The following is a 21,113-nucleotide window of genomic DNA, read 5'->3' on the forward strand; positions in this document are numbered from 1 at the left end:
TGATGCGTCCGCTGTCAATACTACTTGTGGAACGTGCTCTTGGAACAGTCGCCCCTTGGAAAGGTTTTGTGGATTCCACCACTGCAGAGAGTTGTAAGTGTGACTGTCTACCAACACTAGGTCTTTTAGTTGTCCTTGAGCTTGGTTCCACTGCCTAGCAAGGCATTCTTGTAATGGACGCATTTGAAGTCTGGCGTGGAGGACAATGAATATGCAGGAGGCCATCATGCCTGTGAGTTGCATGAACACTCGCGCTGTTAAGGAGTGTTGTGGCTGAAACCTTTAAATCAGAGTCTGCATATTGGCTATCCGGACTGGATTTGGACATGCCTTTGCCACTGATGTATTTATTGTAGCTCCCAGATTACTGTATGTGGGAGGGTTGCAGATGAGATTTTGGGTAATTTATGGAAAAACCCAGACTGTGCAGCAGCTGGAGTGTTTGAGACGTGTGACTTGGCTTTTATGAGCCAATCGTCGAGATAGGGAAATACATGAATGTGTTGCCTCCTGAGGTGTGCTGCCACTACAGCTAGGCACTTGGTGAACACTCTTGGAGCTGTCGTTACTCCAAAAGGGAGAACTTTGAACTGGTAGTGTTGTCCTTCTATTGTGAACCTGAGATATTTCCTGTGAGGTGGGTGAATAAGAATGTGGAAGTATGCGTCCTTGAGGTCTAGTGTGGCAAGGAAGTTGCCTTGCTGAAGCAATGGGAGTACCTGTTGCAAGGTTATCATATGGAAGTGCTCTGAAAGTATGTATTGGTTCAGAGGTCTGAGGTCTAATATGGGTCTGAGCGACCCGTCCTTTTTGGGAATTAGGAAGTATAGAGAATATACTCCTGTTCCTTGGTGTTGAAAAGGGACTGGCTCTATGGCAGATGTTTGTAGCATGGATTGGACCTCTTGTTGTAACAGTGTTATATGTTCCTTGGACATAGGACGGTGTTTGGGTGGTATGTTGGGTGGAGTAGAAGTGAGTTCCAGGCAATAACCATACTGGATAATTTTTCTCACCCACCTGTCTGTGGTAATTGCGTTCCAGACAGGTAGGAATTGGTTGATTCTGCCTCCGACTGGTGTTATATGGTCTGGAGGGAGTGAGGTGAAGTCACTGTTTGGTGGCAGTGGAGGCTCTGGTGTTATTGCCCTCACGTCCTCTGCCGTTATTATTGTTTCCCCTGTACCCTCCTCTATTGGAGCCTTTGTTACAAGTGCTCTGGGTACTTGACTTGAAGGTAGAGGAGCTTTGCGAAGTGTTGCCCTTTCCCGTACCTCTATATGACGAGCGACGAAAGGACCCCCGGTGTTGTTGGTACTGAAGCGCCCCCATTGACTTGGCAGTTTGTGTCCTTTTTCATTTTATCTAAAATGGTGTCAACTGCAGGGCCAAACAGAAAGTCTTGGTTTACTGGCTGATTGAGGATGGTGGATTGCACATCAGTTTTAAATCCAGATATGCGTAACCATGCGTGTCTGCGCAATAGAACACTGGTATTGATAGATCTGGCCAATGTATCGGCTGCGTCTAGCGCACATTTAATGGAGGCATTGGTTATGAACTTGCCTTCCTGAATGAGGCCGTTGGCCTGTGCCTTAAAGGGTTCTGGTAGGTGTTGCATTAGAGTCTCGAGCTGGTCGTAGTGTGCTCTATCATATCTCGCTAATAGGGCTTGTGTATTAGCGATTCTCCATGAATTAGCGGCCTGTGAAGCTACTCTTTTTCCCGAGGCGTCTAGGATTTTAGATTCTGTATCAGGAGGGGGAGCATCTCCTGTTGTCTGTGAATTGGCTCTTTTACGAGCATTTGCAACGACTAAAGAATCTAAAGGCAACTGCTGTTTTATATATGTAGGGTCTGCTGGTGCTGCCTTATATTTTTTCTCTATTCTTGGATTTATCACCGGCGCCCTAGCAGGATCTTTAAATATGTCAGGCACGTGCTTGAGGACCCCTTTAAGCATTGGAAGAGTTCTGACGTTTTTCTCAGAGGTGGGGAAAGTGTCAAACAAAAGGTCCTCCTCTATAGGGTCAGTGTGCATATCTACTTTGTGATATTTAGCTGCCCTGTCTATAAGCTGACTAAACATGATTGTGTCGTCTGTAGGCAACGTTTTTGTGGGGTATGGGGAGGTATCTGGGATGGGCTGTTGTTCATCAGGATCATTTTGATCATCCCATGTATTATCTTGTGGATCAGGATCCCCAGTTTCGTCATAGGTGTATTGAGGATCTTCCCCCATGTCCTCTCCATCATTGTGATCAGAGTGTGTGGGAGAGTGAGGAACGAAAGGCATATCAGGAAGAAAAGGAGGAGGAGTGAAAGGCCTTGAGGGAGATGTGCCAAAGTCTTTTTTCTTTGGAGGAACAGGAGAAGGAGTGTCTTGTGGTAAAGGCCTCTTCTTTCGGTGGTAAACTACCACGTGTCCCGTTTCTGGATCAATATATAATTTAGATTGCTCTTCAGTCACTGGATCTGGGTGGAATAGTTCTTCCTCAACAGTCCGTGGCTTTGGCGTCGAGGGCTTTGGTCTATGGACATTCTTTGTAGTTTGTGGCTCGAGGCTTTTTGGTGTTGGAGCTCCCTTGGGCTCGACAGCTTTCTTAGGTTCGATAACCTTTTTCGGTTCGACGCCTTTTTTGTCTTTCAAGTCCTTCTTTGGGTCGGCGCCCTTTTTAGGGTGGGCGACTGGTTTTGGATCGACAGGGACTCTTGGTTCTGTACGTTTTTTGTCCGAATCGAGGTGTTTTTTCGGGTTGATTGCCTTCTTTATGTGTTCGGCAGCCTTTTCTGGTTCGTCTGTCTCGACGACCTTTTTGGGCTGCTCGTTTTCCTTCGGTTCCGATGGCTTTTTGGGCTCGACGACGCGCTTTGGTGCCAAGCTTTTTGGTGCCGATAGTTTTTGCGGCTCGATGCGCTTTGGCGTCGAGTGTTTCGGTGTCGAGGATTGTTTGGCGTCGACAGCCTTCTTTGGGTGTACGCCCTTTGGATTGACGGCCTTTGTTTCAGGGTCGATGTGTTTTGGTTGGACCACCTTTTTTGGCTCTGCGCCCTTCGGGTCGACCAGTTTTTTTGGTTCGACGACCTTTGGCTGGGAAACTCGTTTTGGCTCGATGACCTTCTTTGGGCCTGGGCTACCGGAGGGTGTGTGTTTGACTTCGGAGCAGAGCCGAGAGGTGGGGTCTCCAAAGGAATGTCTCGATCTTGGCTAAGGCCTTTCGGCGATGCTTCGACCGGAGCCTTGTTTGTTGGGCTGTGTGAAGTGGGGGGGCTGAGTACTCACAGTTTGCCCCGGCGTGATTTGGTCATCGGAGTCCGACTGGTCCTCGACGGTGACGATCTATAGATCAGAGTCGGCAGCTTCGGGGAGATCTTGCTCGTCCTCGAAGATATTCTGCGGTTCCGGTGCCGACTTCTGCATCTCTCGCCTGGCAGCTCGTCCATTCCCGATGTTTCTTTTGGATCGGAATTGGGCACACGCCGGGCAATCTTATTCTTTGTGTTCAGGTGACAAACAATTATTGCATACTGTATGTTTGTCAGTATGCGGGAACTTCGAGTAGCATTGTGGGCACCTTTTGAATGGACTCATTTCCATCGACGGCAGTCGCACATGGCGTCCATAAGGCACAACGGCCCACGTCGACGACCGGATCAAGATGAAAAGTTGGATGGAGTCGAGGGGTACCTATCAAAAACAATACCGTCGAGTTCGAAGGCCTTTTGGCCTTAGAAAGTAGTTAGTTTCGATTCCGAATATGGAGTATTGGAAATAACATCCAAACACAATGGCGGAAAAAAACAATCAGAGGATGGAGTGGATGCCCATGCGCACTGTAGTCCGAGGGAGGAGTCACCCATCTCGTGATACTTCGAAGACTCTTCCAAGACAACAAGGTGCAATCATCTGGACCCAACACTAGGCGGCGATCTATGCAAAGATATGAATTCAGCAGCCCACATGCCTCGAACATACACAATGTTATGCAACAAAGCCCTGACAATGAGTAAGGCTTAATGTATCAATTAATTTATTATGTTGGAGTAGTATCTTAGGTGTTCCCAAATGGAAGTTAGAACTTAGCAAGGTGGATAGTGAAACTATGTTAGCTAATGGGACCACCGGAATTGCTACAGTGAAAACGGCAATTTAGTGTTTTCACTGTCACTTCATGTTAAATACAAAAGGAACATGCCTCTTTTTAATATGAAGCACCACGCCTGGTGGACTAACAAGGTGCTCCCTAGGGTGGGTTATTAATATTAAAAAGGAAAGATTTGACATTGCAAAAGGTTCTATTTTGCCATGTCGAGCTGGCAGTTATCAAGCTGCCCAACAAGGCTACAGCGGCAAGCCAAGAGTAGCGTTTTCACCTGGTCACTGTAGTGGGGGCACAATTACGTGCTGCAGTCCACTAGCGACATCCTTCTTACTTGCCCTGGGTACCTCTGGTGCCAGATACTAGCGACTTATATGCAAGATTAATTTTACAATCAGGTATTAGACAAAGGAATACATACTTTGAGGGTCAGAGCACATGCACAGGGGCCTTGTCAGCAGGTCCCAGTGCACTTCTGAGTCGTTAAATCGGCACCTAGATCAGCAAAAAGTGGGGGTTAACCTACAACAACAAATGTATGTAACTGTGCACAGGTTGTATTGGTGATAACAAGAGAAATGTCAAAACAAGAATCAAACCTCACTGAGGAACACTAAACAGAGTGGGAGTAAATTAGAAAACTTCTCAGAAAACCAGCATTTACGAAGACAAAGGGGATAAGTTTTACAGAAGTCTCTGAAAGCCACTGTATTTAACATTTTCTATTTGAAGCACAAGTTATTGTAGATACACATGCTCTGCATTAACTATAAGGCAGTACTACCCTCATAAGCAGTGGCTGGCGTGTGGATGATGCAGATGTCTGAAATAAGGCACTTAAGACTGTCTTGGTCAAGCACTGCCCGCTGTATGGCTAGGATATCCACACAATGTTCTAGTTTTGAGGTAGAATTTTTTGATGCACTGGACGATCCATTTAACATTGCTTGCTTTAGATATGGGTTGGCTCTTGTGAGGTTTAGCAAAGTCTACAGACAATTGGTTGGCCAATCGAAAGGGGTTGATCCTATCAATATAGTAAATGAAAGCATGTTTGACATCTAAGGATTGTCGGGTTCTCTCTGCTACAGAGTTGGGTTGTAGGAGAAAGACTGGGAGCTCAAGGTCTGGTTGAGATGAAAAGGGGAGACCACCTTAGGGAGGAACTTAGGGCTAGTTTAGAGTATCACCCTATCTTTATAAATCTGAACGAAGGGTTCCTGTAGTGTGAGGGCTTGTTATCTCACTGATGTGTCTGAGAGACATTGTGGCCACAAGGAAGGCCACTTTCCAAGAGAGGTATTGGAGAGTGCAAGAACGTAAGGGCTCAAAAGGGTGTGGAGGAGGGCATGAGTCCCATAAGGACTATATTAAGATTACACACTGAAGCGGGGGAAATTAGGCCTTCCAAGAAGGCTTTAAAACAAGTATGCATAAGAGGGAGTAATGTTTCCTGTTTTGCATGTAAGCAGCCAAGGCATGCTAAATGGAGCCCAATGGAGGTGTAGGCTAGGTCTCACCTTTGCAGATGGAACAGGTAGCAGATGATATCCTGGACTTCAGATTTTAAGGGGTCCAGGAATTTGTGGGTGCAGTAGTAAACACATCTTTTTCAATCTGGTGCATAGCAGGCTAGTGGGGTAGGGTTTGTGGGACTCTTGAAAGATGTCCATGCATTTATGTAGAAAATAAAGTTAGCCAAACTCTAGGACCTAAAGTGCCAAATCTAATTGATGCATTTTTGGTTTGGGTGCCTATGTAACGATGGTTCTTGGTAAGAAGGTCTGGCTTGGTGGGGAGTTTTGTGTGGGGACTGAATGACATCTTGTGGAGTGCGAAGTTCTAGGGCTGTCTGGCACAGGTAGAGACTGCACGGATGAGAGTGAGACGTTTGCTACATCCTTTGTACCACAAAAGGAACGAGTGAGAGACTGAAAAGCATAAGCAAAGATCCCCGACCGATTCATCCACAATGCATTTGCATGTGTACTGTGGATGTCTGTACCTGGCGGCAAAGCTTGGTCATTTTGTGTTTTTGGTGGTGGCAAATAGGTCTATTTGCGGAGTGGCCCAGCGTCAAAACAACTAGCACAGGACTTGTGGCTAGAGTTCCCACTCATGGACTTGTTCATGCGTCTTGCTGAGCAGGTCTGCAAGGTCACTGTCAACCCACAGAAGGTACTCTGCTATCAGGAGGATGTGGTGGTGGAGTGTCCAATTTCAGGTGTTCAGTGCCAACAGGGAGAGGGATCCAAACTGCCCTGTTTCTGTAGATAGTACATAGCAGTCATGCTGTACAACCTGATGAGGACTACTTTGCCTTGAACAAGCGAAAGGAAGGCTTCAAGGGTGAGATGTATGGCGAGGAGCTCGAGTTATTGGATGTTGTGCCCCTGTTGTCCCTGCACAGTGGTATGGTTGAGAGGCATCCCCCAATAGGCTTGAGAGGCGCCTGTGGTAATGGTAACGTGTGGAATGGCGTCTAAGAAAAGTCTGCCCTCAATTCAAAATTCTGTACGTAGTTTTCGCATTGCTGCAATGTTGCTGCATTAGCATAGCGTCATGTATTTTGTATTACTGGATGCCATTTACTTTGCACTATCGAAACCTACACGTTGCGGTTTTGTAATTGCATGACACGTTTCAGGCTCCTCACTCAAGGACGAGGTCATGTAATTTCTGTACCATACTCACATAGATATCATGATGTCTGCACATTCTGCACATTTCCTGGCCGTGGTCTCTAACAGGATGCACAGTCTGTGCCCTCTGAGTGAAATAAACTTCTCTCTATGACTGCCACGGTGTTTTAGTATTTTGGTGGGTGACGTGACAGGTGGGGGATTAGCATAAGAGGGAGGGTAAAGAAACCCAGACCCCACAATTTGGCGCCCAAACGTTGGACCACTTCAAGGAATGATCCATCAGTCCGCATATTGAACAGGACTGAGGCTGGATGACTTTGACTGGCGATCACAAGGGGTCCCTGACTGATGAGACAAGTTTCTCTACTTGGCATCCGAAGTCCCAGACCGCTGTCTTCCAGCTCAAGATCTTCCAGACAGTGGCCCTGGACCTTTCGTGAGGTGAAGCATTTGTCTGGACTGGGGGTGGTCGGACAGAGAACATCGATCAATCTTCTCAGGTGAAGTTGTTCCGACCAGAGTATGTTTATAAGTAACTAGGTTTGTTTGGGTCTTCACTCCTTGATACTTGTAAGTCCTCAAGGCATAGTAAAGATTTTCTTGTTTGTTTGATTTCGGTTGAAGAACATTTGTGTAGAATTACAGGATGCCAAGATTTAGCAAAACCAGTACGTGTTTGGGGTGTTGTTGTTCTGGGTCCTTCTTGGAACAGAGACAACCTACACCAGATGAAAATAGTCCAGCATGGGACATGACGACAACATCTGGATATGAGGCTGTTTTATGCTCTCATATTTGGCATAAATGGACGAAAGGCATTGAAAATGTACAATGGCCTAAGAATGGATCCTTTGGTCCTCAAAAATGAGAATATTTTCAGCAATGTTTATTTCAGAAAAAAGCCAGGTAGGCCATGTTTGATACTTTTAATAAATGGGGCTAGGAGACAACACAACGCTTAAAATGAGAACAGAAAGATAGATATAAGACAAAACAGACAAGTGTTACTGACAAAGCTAAAGTATTAGATCTTACAAAGAACATGGTAGCTTTAGATGAACAAGATAGAGAAACTACTATGAAAATAAATGCGTTATCCTCCCCCAAAACTTAAAAAAAAATTAAAGTTAGTCTCAGGAGGATGAGGTTTTGAAATGCTTGCTTGATAGTAGACTGACTGCTCACCCACCACACTATGCCCTGCTACAGTGAATGCCAACGTCTCTGCCCCTCCTATTGGCCCTTCCCCTGTCTCAGACACATATATCACAGACCCCGAACATTGTCTTTGGAACAACGGGCGACCAGAAAAAGATTTAGTGAGAACAATGTGTGAAAATGGGATGAAGGATGATATAGTATCCTTTCCTGAAATGCAGGAAACAATTGGGCAATTTGACCAGTAAGGGTAAAATATGATTTTGGAATTTCTTTTGGGAGCGCTAGAACAGTTGTATCAAACTTCTTTTTGTGGTGCGACTCCAGTGCCAAAATGATTCCTACTCCTGAGGTACCTCTACATGTATAACGGATAGTCAAAGATCGAAATAGAATACATTATTTAATTAGAGAACGTATCACCCCTTCTCTAATGCGCCCTCCCCAGGATACCGGTAGCCCTATAGTAACGAAACTGAAAAAAATTGGTGCGGCTGAAATGCTTGCCTCAACCCGCACAGACAAACTGGACTGCATTTCCCATGAGGAAAATAGTACCCATACCGGTCATACGCAATCCTAATGGTGAGGAAACGACACCCAGCAGAAGGCAGTTTGTTTACTCCCACGGGAAGAAAGATGAACTCTGTGCAATTGAAAGAAATTTGCCTGATTCTAGGAAAAATCCTACTGGATTTTATAAAGAATTAAAATTGACCACATCCGTCACAAATATGACATTGGCTGATGTGGACAATTTATTTTCCATCATATTGCCTGATATGTGGAACAGTATAAGCAGATTAATGACGCCCAACATTTTGGCGGGGATTGGGATGTGCTTGAAGGACATTATCGTGACCGCAAACCTGGTGACGCTCCTCATGAGTTGATTCAAACCTTGCCTGCTAAGATAATAAATAAGTTGCAACAGCAAATTCCTCCCCATTCAATAAATAGCGACAAACTTGCTACTTATGTGCAGAAAAAAGATGAGGTGTTCGATTTCTTTACTCGTTTTGAGACTATTTTTACCGACTTGAGTGGCCAAGATAAGTCCACTGAGGCAGGTCAGCAACTCGTTACTGATGGATTTGTCAATAATTTAGATGAAGGTATCAGAACCAAATTGATAAAAGGCGAAAGTGCTTGGCAGTCTAAAAAGCCTGAAGCTATATTACTAATGGTCCAATATTATGAAAAGTAGAGGAAAGATGAGGATGTCAAGGAAAGTAAGAAACTGAAGACTTTAAAAACAAAGGCATTGGTTCAGCAAGTCTACCAGTCCAGAGGTCGGGGTGATCCCCAGGGTAAAGGTAGAGGTAGGGGTAGAGGTCAGGTACAGATTGGAAAAGGAAACAGAGCATCTTTGTCCACTAACCAGTGTGCCTACTGCAAAAAGGAGGACCACTGGCGCACAGAATGCCCCCTGTTAAGTGAAGGAAATGATAGGTTGGAAAACGATGGAAAAAGGCAAGAGGCCTTTCAAAACAATGGACAAGGATTAAAGCCAGGGTCCCAAACAAATATTTTCAATAAAGGTCTGCAATGTCAATATTACAATGATGATTTCACGCAGGAGGATTATTGTTACTGAGACAGCCACGGACTGAGAGGAACTACCGTCATTATACCAGTCAACTAGAAGAGTCCATATGTAGAGGTACACCTGGATGGAAAGGAACAGCAGCTCCTTGTTGATACAGGTGCCACACGCACTTCTGTTAAACATGCCGCAGTTCTCAAGGCTCCTCTTTCCGGGCACAAGACTGTCAGTAGGATTCTCTGGAGTCCCTGTAGTGAGCCCGGTCTCTAAACCCATGGATATTACTATTGGTCCTATTTCTCTTAACTTCTCCTTTGGTGATTACATCTGGCTGCTGGTAGAATTTGCTAGGACTAGATGTGTTGAAAAGATTACATGGCACCATATATTGTTCCCCTGGTGGTGTATATATTACAATGGAGAAACAACATGTTTCCCCTAATTATTATGTCACAATGGCTGATTTGCCTCCTGAACCTGCCGCCCAGAATAATTCACTTTGTGCTAAGGCTGAAAATGACCTGGGACACATGAATATTTACTTCATCCACATTCAAGTTAAACCTAATGCTAGGTTACCTCATACTAAATATCAAAGGAAGGAGAAGAGGTTCTTAAACAGGTAGTATCAGACATTGTGCACTTTGGTATTGTCACTGAAATAACAGGAAGTCCTTGTAATAGTCTTATCCTCCTGCAGTAAAAAAAGAGCTCCAATGATGCACCTGCTATCTATAGATTAGTGGTTGATTTACGAGCAGTGAACAATATTATAATACCTCAGCTCCCTGTAGTTCCAGATATGAATGCTATATTTACTATGATTCTGCCATCGGCTCAATATGTTTCTGCATTCCTATAGCTCAAGAAGGACACTAGCTTTTCACATTTACCCTAGGCGGCCAAAGTTTTACATTTAGAAGAGCTTTTAAGTGCTATACTGAAAGCCCTACTATCTAAAGTCAAGATTTGAAAATACAGATGAATTCACATCCACACTGCCTCGAGCGTTTTAATCCAATATATTGATGATTTGCTCATAGCGTCCGATACACTTGAGCAATGCAAACAGGACACAGTTGCCTTGTTGGCATTCCTCTCTTCTAGAGGCCATAAAGTATCACTGTTTAAACTGTAATATTGTTGGCAGGAGGTCACCTATTTAGGTCACCTCCTGCCAAAGGAATGTAAACGGCTGCATCCTCAAAGATTATGGTTAATTTATAATATGAAACGCCCAACTACACAATCTGAAGTTAGAGGGTCCTTTGGTTTAACATCCTTTTGTAGGTAATGGATCCCTAACATTTTATTGTTAGCTAAACCTTTGATTGCTCTCACCCTAAAAAACATTTAAGACGCAGTCCCATGGTCGTAGAAATGTCAAACAGCATTCGTAGAATTGAAACAATCTCTTTGTGATGCACCTGTTTTGGGCACGCCGGACTGCAATAAAGACTTCACTCGGTTTGTGCATGAGCGAGAGGGATGTGCGCTGGGAATGTTGACCCAGTATTACGGAGGGAAAAACAGGTCTTGTGCTTATTTTTCCTCAACTCTAGATCCAGTAGCTAGAGCTTTGTCAAGCATCATTGCGCATCATTGCGCAGCATTGCTTCAGCGGCAGCAGCAATAAAACAGAGTGAAGGATGGTATTAGGGAAAAAGTTGACTGTCATGGTCCCGCATGCAGTGGATGTACTCTTGAATAAAACACAAACACAACACCTTACTGCTGCACCATTAATGGGCTATGAATTGACTGAGTGCCAATATTGTGCTAAAAAGATGTAATGTTCTGAACCCTGCTACATTACTACTCCTCCCCTTGGATGAGATTGACAGTGTGGATCACAATATTTGTTTAGAACAGAGGAATAAACGAAGGGACGGGTAGACTTGACGGATATTCCCCTATCTGACCCCAAGGGAATACTGTTTTGTAGACGGTTTACGTTTTAAATTACCTAATGGTTTTACAACAGCTGCCTACGCAATTACCACCCTGAAGGAAGTAGTAGAGACAAAAAAGATACCTAATAATTCTGCACAGGCTGCGGAACTCATTGCCTGCCTGCCAATTGAGCGAAGAACATTGAGTAAATGTTTACACCGATTCCCAATATGCATTTGGAGTGACTAACAATTTTGGAAGACTATGGGCAGATAAAGGATTTTTAACATCTAATGGTACTAAGATTCAACATGGCAACATAGTGTTAGAATCGTAAGACGCAGTTAATCTTTCTGAGAAAATAGCCTTTGTTAAATGTAGCGCACACAACAACATAGTACATAATGTTGGGCGTGCTGATTAAGTAGTCAAACACACAGCTAGAGATCATGGTGGCCAAATGTACATGGCTGGTAATGCCACATGGGTGCCAGAGGCCGGGGCTTGTGAAGACACACTAGATGCAGTAAGAGATATGCAGACAGAAGTTCCTTAGGAGGAAGCGGAATTGTGGAAACAAATTGGGCTAGTAGATGAAGGTTGGTGGGTAGATCTATCAGATAGACAGATGGCTGCTTCCAAATGCTTATGTTCCTGTTTTAGTGACCAAGGCTCATGGTCTCCCTCACATTAGCACCCAAGGTATACAAAAGGTATTAGAACATGTATGGAGAAATGACAACATTCCTAAGGCAGCTACATCCCTAGTGCAAAGATGCATGATGTGTGCCAAGCACAATGTAGGGCGAGGCACCCCTGTCCCAATAGGTCACACTGCATCCCCCTCCATTTCCTTTGAAATTCTACAGACGGATTACATAGAAATGGAAAGATGTAACAATTTGAAGGATGTCCTTGTTGTATGTAGATTTAGTAAATGGATTGAAGCCTATGCGACTAAAAATAACACACACCACGGCCAAAATGTTATTAAAAGAGTATTTCCCAAGATATGAGATACCCAGTGTAGTTTGGAGTGACAATGGAAGTCATTTTGCTTCTGAAGTGAAGGAGATTGTGTGTACTGGTCGGGGCATCAAACAAATTTCATGCAGCTAATGACCCCAGTCAGCGGGGCTTGTTGAAAGGTACAATGAAAAATAAGTTGGCGAAGATTAGTGCCTATACTGCATTGAAATGGCCGGATGCCTTAACCCTAGCGTTGTTGTCCATTCGTACCACTTCACACACAAAGGCCTCACCTTACGAGGTGGTAATAGGCTGCCCAGCTAATGTCGGAGGCGTTCCAAGTCTAAAGAAAATGTCTGAATTGGAGTATCCATTGCAAGTTGATTATTGTGAACAAATGACCAAGACTTAGTCTTTGCTCCACAAACAGGTCAGGGCCAGTTTTCCAAAACCACCTGAGGGTCCGGGCCACTGCATCAAAACCGGTGACTGGATTCTAACAAAGAATTTCCAGCGGCAAAGCAGCTTCCAACCAAGATGGAAAGGGCCCTTCCAGGTCCTTCTTGCAACACTGACAGCTGTTAAGGTGGAAGGAAAGAAAAATTGGATTCACGACTCCCACTGTAAGAGTACCCTTGCCATTGCCCTACGATCAGGGGGTAAGGGAGGGCATAGCTAATGGGTGCGAGTCTGTACCAAAGTACGTCCCTTTCAGTGAGGGAATAGCAACAAAGGAGGCTGAAAACACGGCAAAGGCTGAAATTCAAAATCACGGCCCTTGGAACATCCACAACAAATTATTGCCGTTTCCAGAGCAAACAGTTCCAGGTACCTCACGCTATAACTTGAGGCCCTGAAAAATCCAAGCGCTTTGAACAATAGTTTGGGAATGTATATTGCCTGGAGTATACCAACTATATCTAAGAGGAATTTAGTTCAGGAAAGAGCCTAGGACTGAGCAGGCTCCACCGCGGGTGCTCAAGAGCGCCTACTTTAATGGACTAAATGGTTCAGTGCTGTTAGCAATTTTTTTTTTTTTTTTTAAAAGGGACGCTGTGAAAGACTGAGTAACTTAATGAACAATGGAACTCCACCTATTTAGTAAGGCCCAGAATGCTGAAGCTTAGGTGCTAGTAGTACCTGCCCCTCCTAGACGGATGTGGTCAGAAAAAGAAAAATGTACCCTTATCATATTGCTAATTGTAGTCATAGCTATTTTCTGTGTTTCTTGGTTTATAGAAGAAACGTTTCCTATACATACTCTAGTACAGGCTACCCCAACCCCGCAGGAGCACTATCATTTCAATTCAAATAAGTCTTTATTTCGACTACATGTCATAAAAGACAGCATATATAAAATAAAAATATGCTAAAAACACAGCAAAAATTCCATAACACGTTAATATAATGTATAAATATTTGTTTCAACTAATAAGCTGCAAGATCAGAGGGATGTTCTTGTGAGTTCTAATGAGTTAATCTCATCCATTGAATGTTCCATACACATCAGTTAAGATCATAGTATTATAAATTATGGTTAAAAAAATAAGACAGAATTTATAGTAGATTTAAAATATTTAAACAATCAGAATTTAAAAAACAAGATTAGTCTGGAGGGGCATTCACTGATTTTAATTTGGTCCTACGGATTGCTCACATCCAATTCAAAAATTTGGCCACGGCAATTACTAAACTCTCAGAGCAATCCGTTCTAAAAATCCTTAGCGCATCTGTTCCTTTTTTAATGCCTTTCTGAATGCAAATTGGCCTAAGCCACTTATAGCGTGGGGATTTATACTCTATCATTTCACTCTTCCTCCTCATAAAGCTGCCCATAGAGTCTATTATGGGAATAAAGCGTTCATTCAGACTTTGCATCAAAGTCAGCTGGGGTTTAACATTACTGATTGTTGAGTGTGTGAATTGCTGCCCCATTCAGCACAACGTGGTGTCCCCTTCATCCCTTATCCATTCTCTCAGTATGGATGGTGGGAAATGGTTTGGGACTTTTATGTCACTGATAACATTGTAGCGTATTCTAGGGGGGACAAAAAGTGCTATTTGATATGCCCGGTTCTTCACCTTTTGGATCCCACCTCACAAGTACACCCCTCCAATAGTACCACTGCTGGCTTCAATGCTACCCTTTGTTGGAATGGCACAATATTAAATGAGACCATCTTAGAGGAACAGTAATTTCACAGATAAAAGACGCATAGGTTGGTGGTGTTTAAGAAAAGAAACATAACAAAAGATAGGGTGATCCCGTGTAAATGTATTGTCGCTTCGAGCTCCTCTATTTGTCAGGAAAGGGAAAAAGATATGTGGAGACTAGCAAATGCAAAAAGATCAGACCTCTCAACACCACTTCAACACTACCCTTCATCTCTTCACCCAATACTTACTTTGTATGTAGGGATAAAGCTTATGTGTGGCTTCCTAAAGGTTGGTCAGCTATTTGCTACATAGCATTCCTCCTTCCCCCAACTTATATTGTGCCCCCTAATTATCATAAAACGCATGTATAGAAGGAGTGAACTTTTCCCGTTATAAAAGAGTAGTACAACAGAAAGAAGTTGATCAGACAGATACCACCCTCCAGCAGTTTTTTGATGCAATGAAGGGTTTGGTACCACTTTGGGGGCCAATGATAGTGTCCAGGTCCGCCAGTTAACGAGGGTGGTAGATGCGGTGATTAATAAGACAAGGGCCTTAGCTAACATCACAGCAGAAATGCAGGCGGGCCTTCTAATGACCCTTCAAAACAGCATGGTTTTAGACTTTATACTTTGCAGATCAGGCTGCAATATGTAGGGTCATTGGAAGCTCCGGTTGTGTATATATATACCTGACAATGCTTCAAATGTTTATGCTGCCATACAAAGCCTACACCATATTTCAGATGAGAACCACCAACACCAGCCTGGTGCTTATGTATACAATGTTTGCCCATGTGCTGCTCCTTATGTTTTCTGCCTGTCACCTGCCCCAAATTAACGATGGTAATGTAGCAAAATGAGGTACTTGGTTTGATGATGATTGATGAGTGTTCTCACTGACAGGCCATCATATTTTAAGAATTGCCTCCCAGAACCTCCTCTCTTTCATCTACAGCGGTTTCCCCTATGATGACGTCTCCTGTTCTGCTTCTACTTGTTCCCAGCCTAGAGCAATGCTCAAAAGGAGGATCGGTGAGAATTCAAAATTCGGTATGTAGTTTTCGAAGTGCTGCAAAGTTGCTACCTTAGCATAGGGTCATGTATTTTGTATTACTGGATGCCATTTACTTTGCATGATCTAAACCTACAAGTTCTAATTCTATAAAAAGCTAAGTTGCTGTTTTGTAATCACGTGACACAATGTTTCATGCTCCTCACTCAAGGACGAGGTCATGCACTTTCTGTACCTTCCTCACATAGATATGATGATGTCTGCACATTCTTTTCTCTTGCCCATGCTCAAGGACTCGTGTAACAGGTTCTAACCAGTTGGAAATGTGCCCATGCATTTTTACACTGGAACTATGTTTTCACAGTTGTTAGCAGCTCACTCTGCTGTGGTCTCCAACAGGACATACAGACTGTGCCCGCTCTGAACAAAATAAACTTCTCTCTCCGACTGCCCAGGTCTTTTTGTATTTTGGTGGGTGATGTGACCAGTGGGGGACTATAATAACAGGGAGGTTAAAGTAAACCAGACCTCACACCTCCAACAAATTCCTGTTCGACCACTGCGTAATGTGTGCTGGCCTTCGCCAACACTAGATAAAACACATGACCCTTCTGCCTGTGACTAATGGGCCAAAAGGCACTTCTGCAGCGGGCACACGTGTAGCATGGGTTGGGGCAATTATGGCAATGCATGAGGTCTTCACGTCTAGGAATGTATAAAGGTTCCTACTGTGAAGGATGACTATTTGGCTAAAAAATAGGTAAGAGCAGAAGGAATACCAGGATCCTCTGCGGGCTGGGATAGGCTTTGTTCAGTTCAGTTCAGTTGAGCCTTTAAGAAGGGCTGGATTTGGAGAGGTCGTAGGTGTCCCTCCCCCCTTTCTTAAATGGACAGCCACCACTTCTAGGCACTTGGGGAAGACCCTTGGGGCAGTGGTTAAGCAGAATAGAAATAGTTTACACAGATGATGGCCACTTACCACTCTGCGTATGTAGCAACGGTGGGTGGGATGAACAGGAATATGAAATTAGGCATGCTTGAGGTATAAAGCAACCATGTAGTGGTATTGTCGAAGCAGAGAGATGACATCATGCAGCTTTACCATATGAAGGGGAGAGGATGTACCAGTTGAGGGGCCTGAGGGAACAATCCTTCCGGGGATATGGAATTAAACATGTCTGATGTTATTTCCTGCCAGCGAGGACAGAAATCCTGAAGTCTGCACTCATCAGGTGCTGTGTGAATTGAGGGGTGGAGTGCTCACGGAAAGAGTTTGAGGAGGGTGCACCTTTGCTGAAAACCTCCTTTGCCTTTTGCTGAAAACCTCCTTTGCAACTGTTGTTGCCCTTCAAGGCACCTCTAGTGTACCTTGTGGTGCTTACTGGTGGATTAACTGCTGCTGCCTCTGCTAGGAAGGGGTAGGGCCCAGGGAGGTGGCTTGAAACTGGTTATCTCGAAAGGAGACTCTAGGGGATTAAATCTGGAGGACACCCATGGCTCTAGCGGTATCAGCGTTTTTGATTTCTTTTTTTAACATCTGCAAACCAGAGAGATATTTGGCATCAATGGGAATGTTGAGCACATGATGCTGAACTTCAGGTTTAAAGCCAGAGATACAGACCCATATATGGCATCTGATAAGTTTGCTTGTGTTGACTCCTCAAAATGTAGTGCCTGAGGAATCTAGGGTGTAGTAGATAGTGGAACTGGTAATGGTCTCCCCCTCTGGCACAAACCAGTCAACCCTTTTATTGATTGGCTACACTCCAGTGAGTGGTGGATCCTTTGCTATCCTCTTCCAAGCAGCATCAAGCTGTTGCTCTCCTTGTCAGAAGGGAGAGTGTTTCCTGTGGACTAGGGAGAATCCCACTTGCGTGCAGTATGGACTATCAGGAAGTCGGAAAGGACGTGACCTCTGACGTAGGATGGGTGATTGGAAGGGAGCTTATATTTTTTCTTGACCAATATCTTTATCACCCTCGCCTTGACAACCTCTTTGACGTTATCTGTTATTGATTTTCACATGTCCTTCCGACCTAGAAATGGGTGGTCACTGCTACAAATGGTGCATCATAAGAGTTGGAAGGATAGATGATGTGGGGGTGGTGGAGAAGGAGGAATGAGTAGGGAAGGAGGGCTGGTGTCCCTATTCTTGCATCTTATGCTTAGGAAATGGGAGGGGCTCTAAAGCAAGCTTTTCCACAAAAGTTAGGGAATTTTCTGAGACAAGTCTCCTTAGGCATGGGGCGAGGCAGCTTTGTTGAGATTTTCCATGTTTGTGAGAGTATAAACAGTCTTTTCTGCGTGGCATCCAGCTACTCTTGGACTAGCTGAAGGATGGTTGCTCTATGGTGTCCGAGCCTGCCGTTGACTGAGTCCTTGGTGCTGATGGGGTCTTTGAACCCAAGAGTGTGTCGATGGCAGCACAACTGCATCATATTGAGAGCAGCGTGAGTCAATCTTCAATAGCTATGTCCACTGGAGATAGTGCACAGGTAGCATCATCAAATCAAATAGAGAGTAGAGGTTCTCAACCCGTTTCGGTCTCTACCGCAGGTGATAGTCAAGTCAATAAATAGACTAAATGGGTCCCAAAATGCGGCATTTAAAGTCAATCTTAGAAACACATTGGGAAAACAGAGTGATAAATATCAGTTAGACACAATTGTTTGACTGTTTTTTCGCCTCAGCTGTCGCTAGGGGAGGCCGAAGTTAAGGGGATGAGCTTATGCATCCCCTCTAATATGGAGGAAATTGTCTATCATTGTACCACACGTACAAACATGGAAAATGGTAATCCTAAAACAAATGTAGATAAGGTTAACTTAACAGAACCTCACCTTATAGAGATAGAGGATGTACTTTGGCATGAATATAGCCCTGATAACTTGCCGATAGCTGATTCTGGAATATCCCTGAGTAAAAGTTTAGAAATTATGATATGGAACATAGCTGGTATTAAAAATAAAATCTATGATGTTAACTGGCAACAAATGTTGGAGGGTTCTGGGGTTGTACTACAACAAAAAACTTGGTGCCCTGAACCTTTTTATGTAAATGGGTACCAAAGTATTTGCACTAATACAATGGCATCAAGAAAGGGAATGGCGAAGGGAGGTCTGGCTACCCTAATTCCAGTTGCCTCCCCTCTGACCATTAGGAAAACCTTCATTGAATCACAATATTACCAGTTTTTACATCTTTATTCCAATGAAAATCAGACTTTTGTCATAATAAACTTCTATAACAATATTTTTGATAACACAAGGAGCACCTTAATTAACCTATTAGAAGAGGATTTGGACCTATTTGTGAAGGGAATTGTAGGGAGTTACGTTTTAAATTTGGGCAGGGGATTTTAATTGTGTTAAATGTGATCTTGAAGCTGGTGAGCCTTGTGGGTATTGTGACGATTTTGGTGACAAGATCCAATATTTCTACTACGATAGACATGGAGAAGTCATCAATAATGCAATGCATAAATATCATTTAGTAATTTTGGAACCGATCATACCAGATGGTGAAGACAAAATGTGTACCTTTGTGGTCATCTTCAAACATAGACTGTGAGAAGTTGGCCTGATATGCAGTGCTCACTATTCTAGTGATCACTATGTATCAGTCCAAACAACCCTTATTGATGATTGGTTGTAAGTCAACCTTATAGACCAGCTATCCTAGTAGCATGGATACGAGCAGTCTAAGGCTAAGACTCTAGAGGGCGTGTTAAGCCAGCTGTTTTACCATCACATTACCCCTTGAACACCCAGTGAAAGGACACCACACAAGTGTTATGAAAATAAACAGTGTATTTATTAGAATCACAACAACCCTGTACTCTTTATGAGGACAGGGTGCTAAGCACACAACAAAACTCTTACGAAAATACTTAAGTTAGCACGGTATACACAAATGCCCGAGGGGCACGAAAAACCATATACTTTAAAAGTGGAATGCAAAATTACTAGCCGGTAAGTACAGTACTAATAGGCTTTGGAATCGCTAGGACTTGACTATGGAATCGTTAGATTACTTCTAGGAGGCCTAGGGGACTCGGGTGCAGAGTGTGCACTCTCACGCGGGACAAAGTCTATGGGAGCTAGTAAAGTTAAAGTTAGTGTTTACGGGCGAACCCGACCTGGTAGGAAGAAAACGACAGTGGATCCTGACCCTTGGATAGTGAGGCTATGCTGGGGCACCGAAATGCCGAAGTTACCTAGCCCAGGGGCTGCAGCTGCATATGTCTCAAAAGACGTCGGGAATCCTCGTTGCCGGACCAGGAGCCTGGAAGAAAAGATGCTGGCAGGCGACCAGTGAAGATAGTTCGAGTTGATCCAAGCCTGGATCTGGAAGATGGATGACACCTGAAAGCAGAGGGGACCAAGTTCGTGACTACTAGCCAGTAGTCAGTGGGCACCAGGAGGGCACCGGATGGTAGTCACCTCGACTAGGTGAGTGGGCGACGCTGGCTCTGCAGATCTCACGGACCAGGAGGCGTTGTCGGCGACCAGGATGGAGAGGCGAGCTGTCCCACGATGGATGAGCTGTCGGCGTCGAAGAACCCAGGATTGGGCAACAAAGCCTTGGCTAATTCAAGCCCACACGGTGGACTCAAAATGGCGTCTTGAGTGGACCAGGAGGGTCCGGGGTGCTCCTCTTCTGGAAGGGAGCAAGAGCCAGTCTGGAGCAACCAGACCAGCAGCAGTGATGTCGTCGGGCGTCGTTCAGAAGGCCACAAGCCAGCGGGCTAGTAGCCAAACAACGCGGTGAGCAGCAAAAAGCAGAAGGGCCCCACGCCGATCGTGGAGATGCTGGGGGGCTGCTCTTCAGTGCTGGAGCTGCTCAGGGTCGGGGCTTCTCGGACCCCAAAGCACTCGCCAGGAAATTACTCGGCGGGCTTGCTGTGCAGAAGTCGTGCAGTCTTGGCAATAGTCGGTCCCTTGAGGTCTCGTCGCACTCACGGTTCTCAGCTTGGCTGTAGAGGTGAGTAGAGGTCGGAGGTGCCAGGGAAGCCGGGTCTTGTCGAGCTGGGCAGTCGGATTCCGGAGGAAGGACTTACAGCAGACCGCAGTGTTCTTGCGATGGTGCCTGCGGATGCAGGGTGACTACTCCTTAGTCACAAGGGAGAATCTTGAAGAAGGAAATCTTGAAGTCCTTTCGCAGAAAGTCGTATCTTGATTCCAAAGATGATCTAATTTGGAAGGGGGCCTGCTCCTACCTTTATCTGGGAAAAGGGGGCTGGCACGCGACTAAGTCCTGCCCTATGGGTGGGACCAGGAGGGGGGTGGTTACACCCACTTCCTTGGCGGGCTTTTCCCCAGCTCAGGGTCTGGAGTGTCCCTGGAACTGGTTCAAGCCGGCCTATGCATAGTGAGCACCGGGGTGCCACTTGCAGTCACCTTCCTCTGAAGCCCTGCCTACCTAGGATACACAAAATCCTGTCTGGGACGGTGCTGGCACCGCCCCTGGCAGGAAACCCTTTGTCCTTATCTCCTGCTCTGGGAGGACTCCCAGCGGCAGGAGGGCAGACTTGTGTCTCGGTGGCAGCATCCATTTTGTGGAGCTGAGGCTCTGTTTGACTTTAACCGGGGTTAGGGGTTACATACATGTCGTGTCCCTCTAGAAGGGTGG

General features: G+C 44.8%; 1 protein-coding gene across 4 annotated transcripts in view; it reads right to left on the reverse strand.

Moving 5' to 3' along the window:
- SAMD4B (sterile alpha motif domain containing 4B) overlaps nt 1-21,113 on the reverse strand; it is a 1,202,466-nt gene that overhangs the window by 141,405 nt on the left and 1,039,948 nt on the right. The gene's annotated exons all lie outside the window — the stretch shown is intronic.

The sequence above is a fragment of the Lissotriton helveticus genome, chromosome 9, assembly GCF_964261635.1.
Source record: "Lissotriton helveticus chromosome 9, aLisHel1.1, whole genome shotgun sequence".
In the NCBI taxonomy this organism is placed as follows: domain Eukaryota; kingdom Metazoa; phylum Chordata; class Amphibia; order Caudata; family Salamandridae; genus Lissotriton; species Lissotriton helveticus.